The sequence below is a fragment of the Lepisma saccharinum genome, chromosome 1 (assembly GCF_977018435.1).
Source record: "Lepisma saccharinum chromosome 1, izLepSacc3.1, whole genome shotgun sequence".
Lineage (NCBI taxonomy): Eukaryota > Metazoa > Arthropoda > Insecta > Zygentoma > Lepismatidae > Lepisma > Lepisma saccharinum.
Window position 1 is genome coordinate 3,317,663 of NC_139229.1, and position 11,765 is coordinate 3,329,427.

Genomic DNA, 11,765 nt, shown 5'->3' on the forward strand with positions numbered 1-11,765 from the left:
CCCCCTGTGAAAAATACAGAACACATTCTTACCTGGAATTCTCACTAATCTTTACAATTATATCATGTGTTACTCCAGCAACATAACGAAGACACTTATTGATTTGGTGATTTATTAGGGTGTATTGGATTCCGCATAATATCGTATCAGGATGGGGGTAATTCCCTTCCAGATTCAGACTTCGGGAAATGATTTCGCAATTTTCAGTATCTAGAACAGTTGTGACATTTTGAGTACTCTTGTATTAAAGGTGCCTAATGTGTTCGGATGTTTTTCTTGGATGTGTTGCTATGAACTTGGAACTGCTTACATTTTTGTTTCCTAAGTCTACCTTTTGGTAGAGAGAGGGAGTGGATATTTGATTCTTGTCACGCAGCGTTCGTTGCTTCTCTGCCACTTCTTGATGAAGAGACACTCATAAACAGTGACGTAAGCACAGGGGGCATTGTCCCCCCCACCCCAACCTTGCATGGAAGTCCATTCTAGGGGAAGCAAGCATTAAAGTAAAAAAACAAAACTAGGATAATCTAAGAATAGAAGGACAATTGGATACTCATGATGGATTTAGTTTTCACGTGTTCCTTGCATTTTCCTTCCAGACGGCCAAGGGCACTTGCAAGGGGAACAGAGGGGCAATTGCCCCCCCACTAGATTTCAAATTTTATACAAATAAAAATAGTTTTCGTAAAATTTTCTTGCTCGCTTCGCTCGCAATTTCTGCTGTTCTTGTGGTCCGAATTCAGAGCCATAGAGTCGGTCCCTGTGGCCGAGCGGTTAGCACATCGCGCTGCGATGCCAAGGGTCCCGGGTTCGAATCCCGCTCGGGCTTGGTCGTTTGTCAATGTCCATTCATCAATTTCATCACTCATCCCCATCTTCGCAAATTAGCCAAGAGGCACAAAACGCGAAGTAAAATAATTAAATCAATTAATCAGAGCCATAGCTATGAAGCGGCGAGAGTCGGCCCTTGGAGTCAAACGATCTATGAAAAAAAAATGTTAAAGAGAATGCCATGGCGCCCCGTAAAATTACTTGCGGCCTATTAAAACAATTTCTTTCTATGAAACTTAATATGAAATATTAATGACGACACTGTAATCCAAGAAGTCATTGATCAATCAAGGGTTTCCTATTTGTTTGTCAGGTGTCAAAATATGCTTAATACAATTCACACAATATTTTGCAAAATGGTTAACATAACCAGTAGGTAAACATTGTCTGTAGCGATCCAAGAGTCTCCCCTTTGAAGGAAATAGAGTCCGTGGTGGACTAAGGGACCCATGTTTTAACGTTTTAGCAAGTACAAAAAAATGTATTACAAATTTTTACACAGTTCATCAAAGTGTAGATAACATGTAACCATTATTATTTAATTAATTCTTTTTTTTCTTGCTTAACACAACACAATGGTGTTCTTGGATTCTCGTTAGATTCCTTCGTGCGTAAAAAATATTTCATACTGTAAACTAGAGGGAATCATTATGAAGCATGATTTATAAAGAGCTCCCTTAATCAGTTCTGCAGAGAGACCCAAAGCTGTTGATTAATCATCTATTAACATTATCGACCTGAAAATATCAAGAAGATACAGTCCCTATCAGCCTATTTATGTTAAACTTTATATTCTTTGGAAATCTGGAAAGGTGGTTATCGAAATATTGCTATTTGATGTTGGTCGAAGTTTTTTTGTTCGTTGCAGTTTCAAGATATCATCCCTTTTCTGTTACTTATCTCTTTCTGGGGAGGGGGCAAGTGCCTCTGCGTACCCTGCTATATATCCCAATGCGACACAATATATTAAAAATTTGCCCCCTCTACGATTGACTCCCCCCCCCTACAAAGAATTCCTGGCTACGGACCTGTGCGTCACGCACTCTGTTGCGTAGCTACGAGTTCACAGATCGATATTGAGATAGCCAGACTGGTTGCTAGGCTCCAAGGAGAACTGTAGGAAAAGGTGTCGGCGCCAAAGGATTAGCGACACGCTTGTGATTCTCGTTCAACTCTGGCCTTACTTTCACCAGGAACTACATACAGAAATGTTGATTTACCGAGTCTTTGGCAGTAACGACTTACTTGTGACACAGTTACGTTTTCAAGTAATCAGTAGCCTGCTATTAAGCTTACTTTGTATTTTGTTACTTCCATGTTTTCATTGATTGATTTGGTTTGGTTGTTTTACTTCGCTTTTCTTCCACTTTTGGCTGATCGTGACGATGAAGATGAATGATGAAATATGTGAAGGGACACTCAGAAAGAATACATATGCTCAGGCCGGGATTCGAACACGGTCCCTGTGCTAACTGCTAACTATTTCACCACGGGGATCGACGTCCATATTTTCACACTTTAGATCAATTATAAATTTACATGGTCATCAAGAAAAGCATCCTGCTTATATTTCATGCATGAAATATTAAATCTCGTCTAGAATAAGACTTTCAAGAATTGAAGGAGAACGCCAGACGAGCTGCTGACCACTTCTGCACCAGCATACATAAACAATCATTCTTTAAAGACACGTAGGGTGCAAGGGGAAAATTAATGAAAATAGTCGACAATTTGCCGAGCAATATTTGTGCATCCCACTGTAAATAATTTCTAACTACTGCACTCAAAACAATATTATTTGCCAACATTTATTGAACATAGTATACTTACATATGAGAACATTAAGGAATTTCGAGGCGTTCTTCTCAAAATAAGCGCCTTAAGTGGAAAATAATATCTGAGGGATGTTTCTTCGAGCCTTCGGTTTATACACTGGGGGTATTCTCCTATGGTTTAACATGGTGACAGTGAGACAGCTGGAGGAATGTTTTGAGAACATTTTGGGATCCCCTCTCACTTCAAGCACTGTTCAAGATATGTGCAAAGTGTGGCAAAATTTCCGATAAAACTATACGTCACGTGAATTCGATACTGAAAATGGATGAAAAGCGTGTTTAGCCTGCAATTTTGTAAGATATTTTGGGCAACAATTAACATTCTTTGGTCTCGCAAAAGTTGCAGAAAAGCGGAGTAAAATAAATCAATCAATCAAACCAAAAAGTCATTAATTTTCCTTTTTCTTTACCTTTTGGAAAGTTTATTTTAATCAGGGCTCGAATTGGAAATTTTCACGAAACAGAACCCATCACTTTCGTTAGCATGGTGTTCTTTTGTATCTGGTTACTAGAGCGACGAGATTAACGACTAGTTCAATAACGCACTTTATTACATAAACATCAAATAATATAAAATAAATTGGACACGAGTGTTCTGAAATTTTCTTCACTTTATAAAATGTAAACAGACGAAGATCGTGGGTGGTAGTCAGTTCGCCCAGCTGAGGAAAACCTTTTTGAATTAAATTTGTATATCCTTAATACTCTTGTCTTAATAATACTTATTAAAAATAAGTTTGTGAAAGTGAAAGATATTTCCATATTGTTATTTAGCGCATGATCAAGGATTGTATTTATTGTTTGACTGTTGGGTTAATCTGCAAGAACAATTGAACCGGTGAGACCAAGAAGGGAAAGATTCCACTTTTTGAACAAAATGGGCTGAATACTGGGCCAATCCATATGAAGTCATACAACATGGTTGCTCGTCCATTTTTAAAAAAGTTTATTTTTTGTGTAGTGTGAGCCTCATATGTTGATAGTTCAGAACCACCGTTATTTTATTTTTACTATCACCGATTTGAAGATGGCGGGCATTTTTTTATCATGGCGCGCGTCATTTTCTCCATTCGTAAGCATCAGCGGCAACTTTTTTTTCTCAGCTCTGGTAAGTCCTACGACAATGAGACAAAATCTGTGATGTTAAGCACATTATAGGCTACAATTATATTTCTGTGTAATTTTCTAAATATTATTCCTTCATAATAAATTTTAAGGTCAAAATTGTGTATTTTAATCGCTCAAAATGACATTTTTGAACATTTTTTTTTAGAGGAAGGCAGTTTTTTTGACACTTGAATTTTTTTGTGCAAGTACCTGTGTACCAATAGAGTATATCAAAATTATTTGAAGCTTGAGACTTTAATACTATTTTTTCTACAGGGTCATAAGCATGTACTTTTTGTTAAAAAATTCCAAGTTCAGGGTTAAATATCTCTGGTGGGCAGTTGTTTAAAAATATGAAATTTGTACACAATACAGTACTCCATGATAAGTAACTTCAGTAAAAATTTTGAGTTTGAGATTCAATTGGTTTGAAACATACAAAACTCGTGAAAATTTCAATATTTTGCATTAAATATGGTATGCCTAATTTCATTTCTTATTAACATTTTGTGTTAAAATTCTGCAAATTGTAATTTGGAATGTCAATGAACAACATTACAATTATGAAATGGATCTACAATAAAGTATATATACGAGGGCGTGCTGAAAAGTAAAGCTTCCTATCTTTTTATTTTCTTTGTTACCTTGTAAACGCATTTTGGATTTTGAGCAACCATACATTGCACTAATAAGACTTTCCCGCTACTCCATTGAAGGTTTCAAACTTCTATCGCCAGGGGGTGCTGAACTATTACGAGGAAAATGGCAGCATGTAACCATGCAATGTCGGTGGAGCACCTGAAGCAGCGTGCCGTGATCGAGTTTCTAACCGCAGAAAATGTGCTACAAATTGACATTCATCTGAGACTGAAGGCATTTTATGGGGATGAATGTGTAGACATCAGTACTGTGCTGTGCGATCTTGAGTTTATCATGCTCTTAATGAAAACCCCAACTGAAGAAATTTCAGCTATGTGAGAGAATGGAGTGAAAGGCCACGAACTGCAACTGATGGCGATAATCGGAATCGTGTTCAGCTTGGGTTTTTTTTTACGAGCATAAACAGCCCATTCATCCCCATAAAATGCCTTCAGTCTCAGATGAATGTCAATTTGTAGCACATTTTCTGCGGTTAGAAACTCGATCACGGCACGCTGCTTCAGGTGCTCCACCGACATTGCATGGTTACATGCTGCCATTTTCCTCGTAATAGTTCAGCACCCCCTGGCGATAGAAGTTTGAAACCTTCAATGGAGTAGCGGGAAAGTCTTATTAGTGCAATGTACTATTAACGAGTACTAACAATTTAGTTCACACTCTGAGGAGAAAAATGTCTAAACATCTAAAAACAGGAACGGTCGGTCACCACGGAACGAGAAGGTTCCAGATATTTACGAACCGGAACGCCGCTCCGGTATATTCTCTTTTATTTTATAATATATTTAGTCTTTTTTATATACATATGTATATATAATGGGAGTATACGCACATTCACATTACTGACTAGAAATCGAAGAAATATATGTAAATCAGTAAAGAAATGATCAATTTAACTTTATTAGTAGTGCACTTATTAAATGAATTTCTTAATTTTTAATTTCTTATAAATCCTTTTCTGTCTTATTCCTTTAACGCTGCAAGAAAAGCATTAGATTATAAATAGTGATTAACAAGGAACAAATAGATTGGATTTGCTGCTTTAAGTCCACTTTATGCACAGTAAGGCTAATCGGGACTGGACCTACAGTTTAAGGTAGAATCCGAACCACTGTGTGCCTCCACCGGGTATCGAACCCGGGACCCCTTCATTACAGGGCAACGACGCTACCACTGCGCCATCGGGGAGGCCAACAAGGAACGAAGAAGGCACACATGATTTCATGTTATCCTAGTTAAAACGCATTTTACGCACCATATGTCGGAAACGGATTTCACGCTCGAATAAGAGAGATGACACTAGTTTCATCTTTGCAACAGATGGTAATTTCGTTCACGGTTTCACAGACAAAAATAGCAAAACAGAAATTGGACTATCTTTTATCTTACCTTTACGTCATCAAACACGAGATGCTACGCAAGATGAGGTTTTCGAGATCTGACTCATCTCATCGCCGTGTCTTCCTTTCTGCGAGATTCTAGGCGCCAGGAATCGACACGCGCATGCGCCGTTGCCTTGGCAAAAGTCTGTAAAGAGATAGACTGAAGGATTTGGCACGGAAAGTGACAATGTTGCCAGAGCATATTATTTATCGTAGATGTCCCCATTTCAGCATGATTAATGAAAAAATGGGGCCCCTTCGTAGCCAAATGGTTAGCGCTCTCACCTTTGGTGCGAGAGGTCCCGAGTGCGATTGCTGGTGGACAGGTTTGCCAATTTTTTTTAATTTTTTTTTTTAAACAGAACAGTTATTTGTTTTAAACATGTATTACATGTTTTAAACAGTGTTTTAATCAAGAGGAAAAAACATGTTTTGAACAAATTAAGCGTTTAAAACATAATGCCAAAAATACTTATTTTCTAACGCCAAGTGAACAGTGTTGTTTCTTGTTATAGAATAAACACCGGAATTCTTAAAATACCTATTTGAATGCCGAGACCGTGAGCATGGCTGCCATGGGTCGCCAGATGAACAGCGAAAGTGAAATTTTCGCGGTTATCCCGTTCGCGCTTAATCTTTTCGCTTTTATTCCATCGCTCTTGTTTCGTACGCGCTTAGGCTGTTTCGCTCTAGCCGGTCCACGTGGCGGAGTGGTTAGCACATCACGCTACGACGCCAGGGGTCCCGGGTTCGAATCCCGGCCAGGGCATGGATGCTTGTGAGTATCCATCAATTTCTCATATCATCTATCATCCCAATCTTCACACATTAGCCAAAAGTGGCAGAAGAAGCGAAGTAAAATAAAGCAAATCAATCCGTTTCGCTATTGTTCCTTTTGCGCTTAAACGTTTCGCGTTTTTTTTCGTTCGCGCTGTATCCGTTTCGCGTTTAATCCTGTGTTACGTTTCGCAGTTGGGTCCTTTCGCGGTGTCAGCAACAAAACGCTCTGCATCAAGAGCAAATCAGGGGGATTGCTGAGTGCCCCTTTACAGCCTCGACTTTTAACCTACGCAAGATAGTCCTCAACTATCTAAAAATTTAATAAGGAAGGTTTTTTAACAGATATATTATATTTTCTTGTCAGGAGGCTGTCCTCAATTTTGTTTAAGTTAATAATAAAAAGAAAAGGGAGGAACCCCTCGAAGCAGCCCTCCTCCACCCGCATACATTCGAAGGTATCCGCTTAAGCCCTGGATATCTAAATATAAACCAGGATGTCTTTTGCTCCGAATTGACTGGTTCCGTTTCTCTTTTATATGTACTTTATTTATAATATTACATGTATTATAATAACTTTGAACATTATTTGATTTATGTATTTTCATTACAAAACTTTGGTTTGCAAGACTTGTTCTGGTAGCCAGAACAGGCCTAATTTACATAAGTACACAAATAAAATAACTTGTATTTTTCTTTTATATACCTATAACTGTAAACATTTTTTAGTGCCTTGTTGTTTTAGTTAAGGGGCTTATACCCTTATTGCACGACGGGTAAAAAGAGCCTGCCTATGTGCTGATGTGTATACATACACTCATTAATTGTATCTTTACATTTCTTATTTGATTTCAAATTGTCCATACGTTTTTCTTTCATCTTTCTTACTTATTTACTATTATTATTTTTTGTTTTGTTTTCTTTTTTTCAAATCAGATACAGCTGCCAAAAACATGGGAAAATTTACGGAAAGAAATCTCAGTAAGGCCTAGCGATTAAAAAGTTGATTTTTTTTAATCACGGAGAAAAAATATTCGTACTTTTGTCAAGCGGACACTAGCGATAAATAGTTGCACGATTTGGAAGACATCACGCTCTTTTACTAGTAAATGGCTGCGTTCCCTGTAGCTTTTCTTTTCAAACTGAAGTAGTTATTGAGGAAGTGTTCTCTTTAAATCACAGTCCATTTTAAGTAATAAGAACTGGAACAAATTGAATTATCAGTGAAAAAATTTCAGTTTTTTATACGTTAGTTTCACTGTTAAGGTCATTTCAATGTCACTGCTGAGAACAATTCTTCAAAGCCTATAAATCGAAAAATAAACAAAGATGTCTGCCTTCTTTTCTGCATAGGTCATATATTTTCCTTTCACAAAGTTTCATGTAGTTACCTGACACTTTTGGCTTGTTTAAGATCGAAATGAACATGAAAATATTAAAAGTTATCATGATCGCCAAACATATTGCGAAAGAGTATAAATATGTCCGAATTTGTTCTTCCTTTGATCTTCTTTCACGCCACTTTTCTACGAAGATCTCACGTAATTCTAGCCACAACTTTTCTTTCTCGTTCTTGTCCGAATATTCTTTCGAACGTCTATTTAAAACTTTCATATAAAACGTTCTGCATCAAACGACATTATACATTCGCCCAGCCCCGATACCCTGAGACTTCCTTTGCCCGAAAGCTAGTCAACAGCAATTAGAGTGCGCTCTAACACATTCCAATCCGTGTGTTTATTTTTTACGGAAAACAATTCCGTAAATCCCTTGAAAATGGAGCATGCTGTAACTTTTTAAACGCCTTGATTTAAAAGTTGCCAGTGCGCGCATTCCCATATTAACCCTTACGTTCTATTCCGGTGATAAAAAAAAAGTGCTCAAGCAGAGTGATTTTTAATCGCTAGTGCGGACTAAGCATAACGTAGAGACTGTCAGAGTTCAACTGCAGCACCATCCTGCACAGCCTTCCCCTATCACTTGTAGATTCGCTTTCTCAAGCTGGACTCGTCTTCTGTGTCTGGATATTACACGAAACTCTTCAGTGCTTCATGTAACCCATATGGAGCGTTTTTGAGAGCTTTGAATGACCCGTAAATATTTTTCTTTTGTGGCAACATTTTGCCCAAAGTATAGGTGGGTTTCATGTGGCGTCAGGATTCGCACCGCCGCCATGTTTGCGGCAAAGCTGTTTGTTTGTTGTCTGCAAGGAAATACCTACCACGCAGCGTTCGTTAAACCTGCGCCAAGTGCACGTTTGTTGTAAGTACTGTGTAAAATGTCTTTAACATTTCTTGAAAATGCAACGTAAATGCCAACTGTCTGTTTTTATCTACTTGAACCAGCTACCGGTCAATAAGGGGGTCCAATGAGGAAAACAATTAGGGAAAGCTGGAACAAATTTTATTATTTTTCTAAAAGGGTTCTTAACAACATATTAATTTTGCACCCCTGTGCCACCCCGGATTTGGCCATCTTTGAAAAATGGCGCCCAAAATCAGTTTCTTGCAAATATCTCGCTTGGAAAGCACTTTACAGCAAAAGAGGTTATGAAGAAAAATAATCTACATGAAATTATCTACACAAAAAGTTCTGTGTATTTTTCTTCTAGGATGCTTAGTTTGGGTGCTAGATGAGCGAGAAAGTTTAGGTTATTTTCCCCGCCCCGTTTTGCAAGCGCGCAACTCAAGGAAGCACCTGTTACATGATGTTTTGCAGTATATCTCTTCTATAAAACGGGACTTAATACATTTGTTCCTTCTTTAAGAATGTCATTCATGGTTCAATTGCTTTTATCATTGCATGCAGTACTTTGTAGGAAATAGTTTAGTGTGTAAAAAAGGTAAAAAAAAAAGGTAAAGTGCTTCCTTGTGCTTTGCACCATGCCAGTTTAGTGTGTGCGGGAGATAATATGTTTGGTTGGAAAGTCAAGTAATCTCCAAAGGAACATGTTGACCTTGTCCAAAAGGGCTATTTAACAATAAAACGCCAATCTAATCGAGGAGTCCCAGGTTCAATACCCGGTGGAGGCACATTTGGTGGTTTGGAGTCCATTTTCACCTGTGTTGGGTCCAGTCTCGATTAGCCTATTCGTGCATAAAGTAGACTTGAAACAATAATTCAAACCACAATAACACCATCACAAAAGTTTTGGTCTCTGATCTGGTCACTTATGACGACTGAGCCATGATGTGCCCCATGAAGAGTTGTGGGGGACGGCAGAGAAGTGACTGACTCAACGCTAACCAAGTGGATTTTTGGCATGCCTACTAGTTCACAGATAAAATAGATGAGCTGCATGTCGATGTACGAAAGTCTCCTATATCAAGGGATAAGCAAAGATTTCCAGTTCTTTTGTCAGTGATTCTCTCTCACCCATCATTCCCTGGTTTTGATTGTATGGAGCAGTAGCGTACGCAGGATTTCATCAAGGGGGGTGTTATTTCTAAAACTTTTTTCCAAATTCACATTACCATTGTTTTATTATACTTTAATTAAATAATAATAATCACAATTAATTAATAATACTTATAATTAATTAATTAGCTGAATTAATACTAATAATACTACTAATACCACTACTACTACTATTAAGTAGTAGAGATCTACATAAATATAGTATTTATGAAAACAATAGAACGAAATTACTTTCTAGTCATTCGATTTTTATCAAATCCTGGGAGCATTTTTTTGTTTCTTTGTTACGAAATAATTGTCTGGTCAACGAGGTGAGACATTTCAAGGGTGAAGAAGATCCATAAATACAAGAAAATATATTAAAATAAATTGAAATAATCAAAGTATGGAACTCATCCAAGGAGCTGCGGTGATCTGGTCGGTAGAGCGTCTGACAAGTGACAATCACGTTAGAAATCCGGATTCGAAATTCCCGAAATTGGTTGGAATTTTCCCGGCTTTTTCCCCGCATAAATGTCCCCGATAATTCACATCCTGCGTACGCCAGTGTGTTGAACATTGTTGCAACTGAGATACAAAACAACTGTTTTCTCTTTTAAATCATAGTTACCCTAACCTAACCTCATAAAACTCGTGTTTATTTTCAAAGCATCACTCTGAGAGACGCATGTGTTTGGAATGCTCTGCTTTTCTCCATGCTGCATGGAAATAATAATTCAAATTATTATTATTATTATTAGTAGTAGTAGTAGAAATAGTAATAGTAATATTATTGTCCCAGATGTTTGACTGTGAAAAATTGGCCATTTAATTTTTTTCACAAGCTCAAGGGGGGGGTTTAAACCCCGTAACACCCCCCTTGCGTACGCCACTGGTATGGAGTCAATAATTACAGGATTAACAGGAAACAAGAAAACCAATCCTTCGGCTGCTCATGATGTTAGAATGTCTCCAGTGTTGAGTATTTAGCAAATGTCAAGTTTGAACGAAATAAGAGAGATAATCACTGGATCAGTTGATCCAGAGGTTTTATTTAAAATAATATTTTACTAAAAAATCACAAGACCTATTCAGACTACAAACTGTCCCATACCCGTTGTAGCTGATGAAGTAGGGATGTGGAAAACCAAAAAGCCTGCTCTTTATGATTCTCTTTGAACCACTCTCTGAAAATTTCACAGATGGTATCAACAGACAAGGAAGCTGCACCTCCAGAGTTTCTTGGCATTATATTCTGTGAACGCCTTCAAGGTTCCACAAGGGGCCTTGTAGCTGTAGAAAATTGGGCTAAAGTGTTCAGTGATCTGTGAACATTGCAAAGATTTACCTGTTCAAAACCTGACACTGTTCTATACTCTGTTCGGGGAATAGAGAAGGAGATAAAGCGAGTGGGTGGCGCGAAGCACTGCAAGCTCCTGTAAACGGCTAGTAGCTACAGTAGTTTTCCCCCACCATGCAATTCTGTTCCGACTCACGCAGAGGTTTGGAGTTGGGGGTGTGGAGTTAGGGTCCCACACTTTCTTGAGCTCGGCCGAAGGTGGGCGTGATGTGATCAGCACCATGCCGCCTTTACCCCCAGTTTACTCCAGGTACCCACTTTATACGACGCTGTGTGTGCTGGAGCCGCTTGAACAAGTGGAAAAAAAATCTCCGTTCTTTCCCGCTGGAGATCGAACCCAGGTCTCTCACGTGGTGGTCAGATGCCCTGACGACTCTTTTTTTCGTCAAGGAATACTCCTATGCGGTAGTATTACCCGTC

At 38.3% G+C, this 11,765-nt stretch overlaps 1 protein-coding gene across 1 annotated transcript in view; it reads right to left on the reverse strand.

Annotated features, from left to right (window-relative positions):
- Positions 1 to 5,905, reverse strand: part of LOC145992166 (thyrotropin-releasing hormone-degrading ectoenzyme-like) — a 56,982-nt gene extending 51,077 nt beyond the window's left edge. The window contains exon 1 of the mRNA XM_083128457.1: positions 5,820 to 5,905. The gene's annotated coding sequence lies outside the window, so the exon portion shown is untranslated. The remainder of the gene's footprint in view (positions 1 to 5,819) is intronic.
- Between the last annotated feature and the right edge of the window lie 5,860 nt (positions 5,906 to 11,765).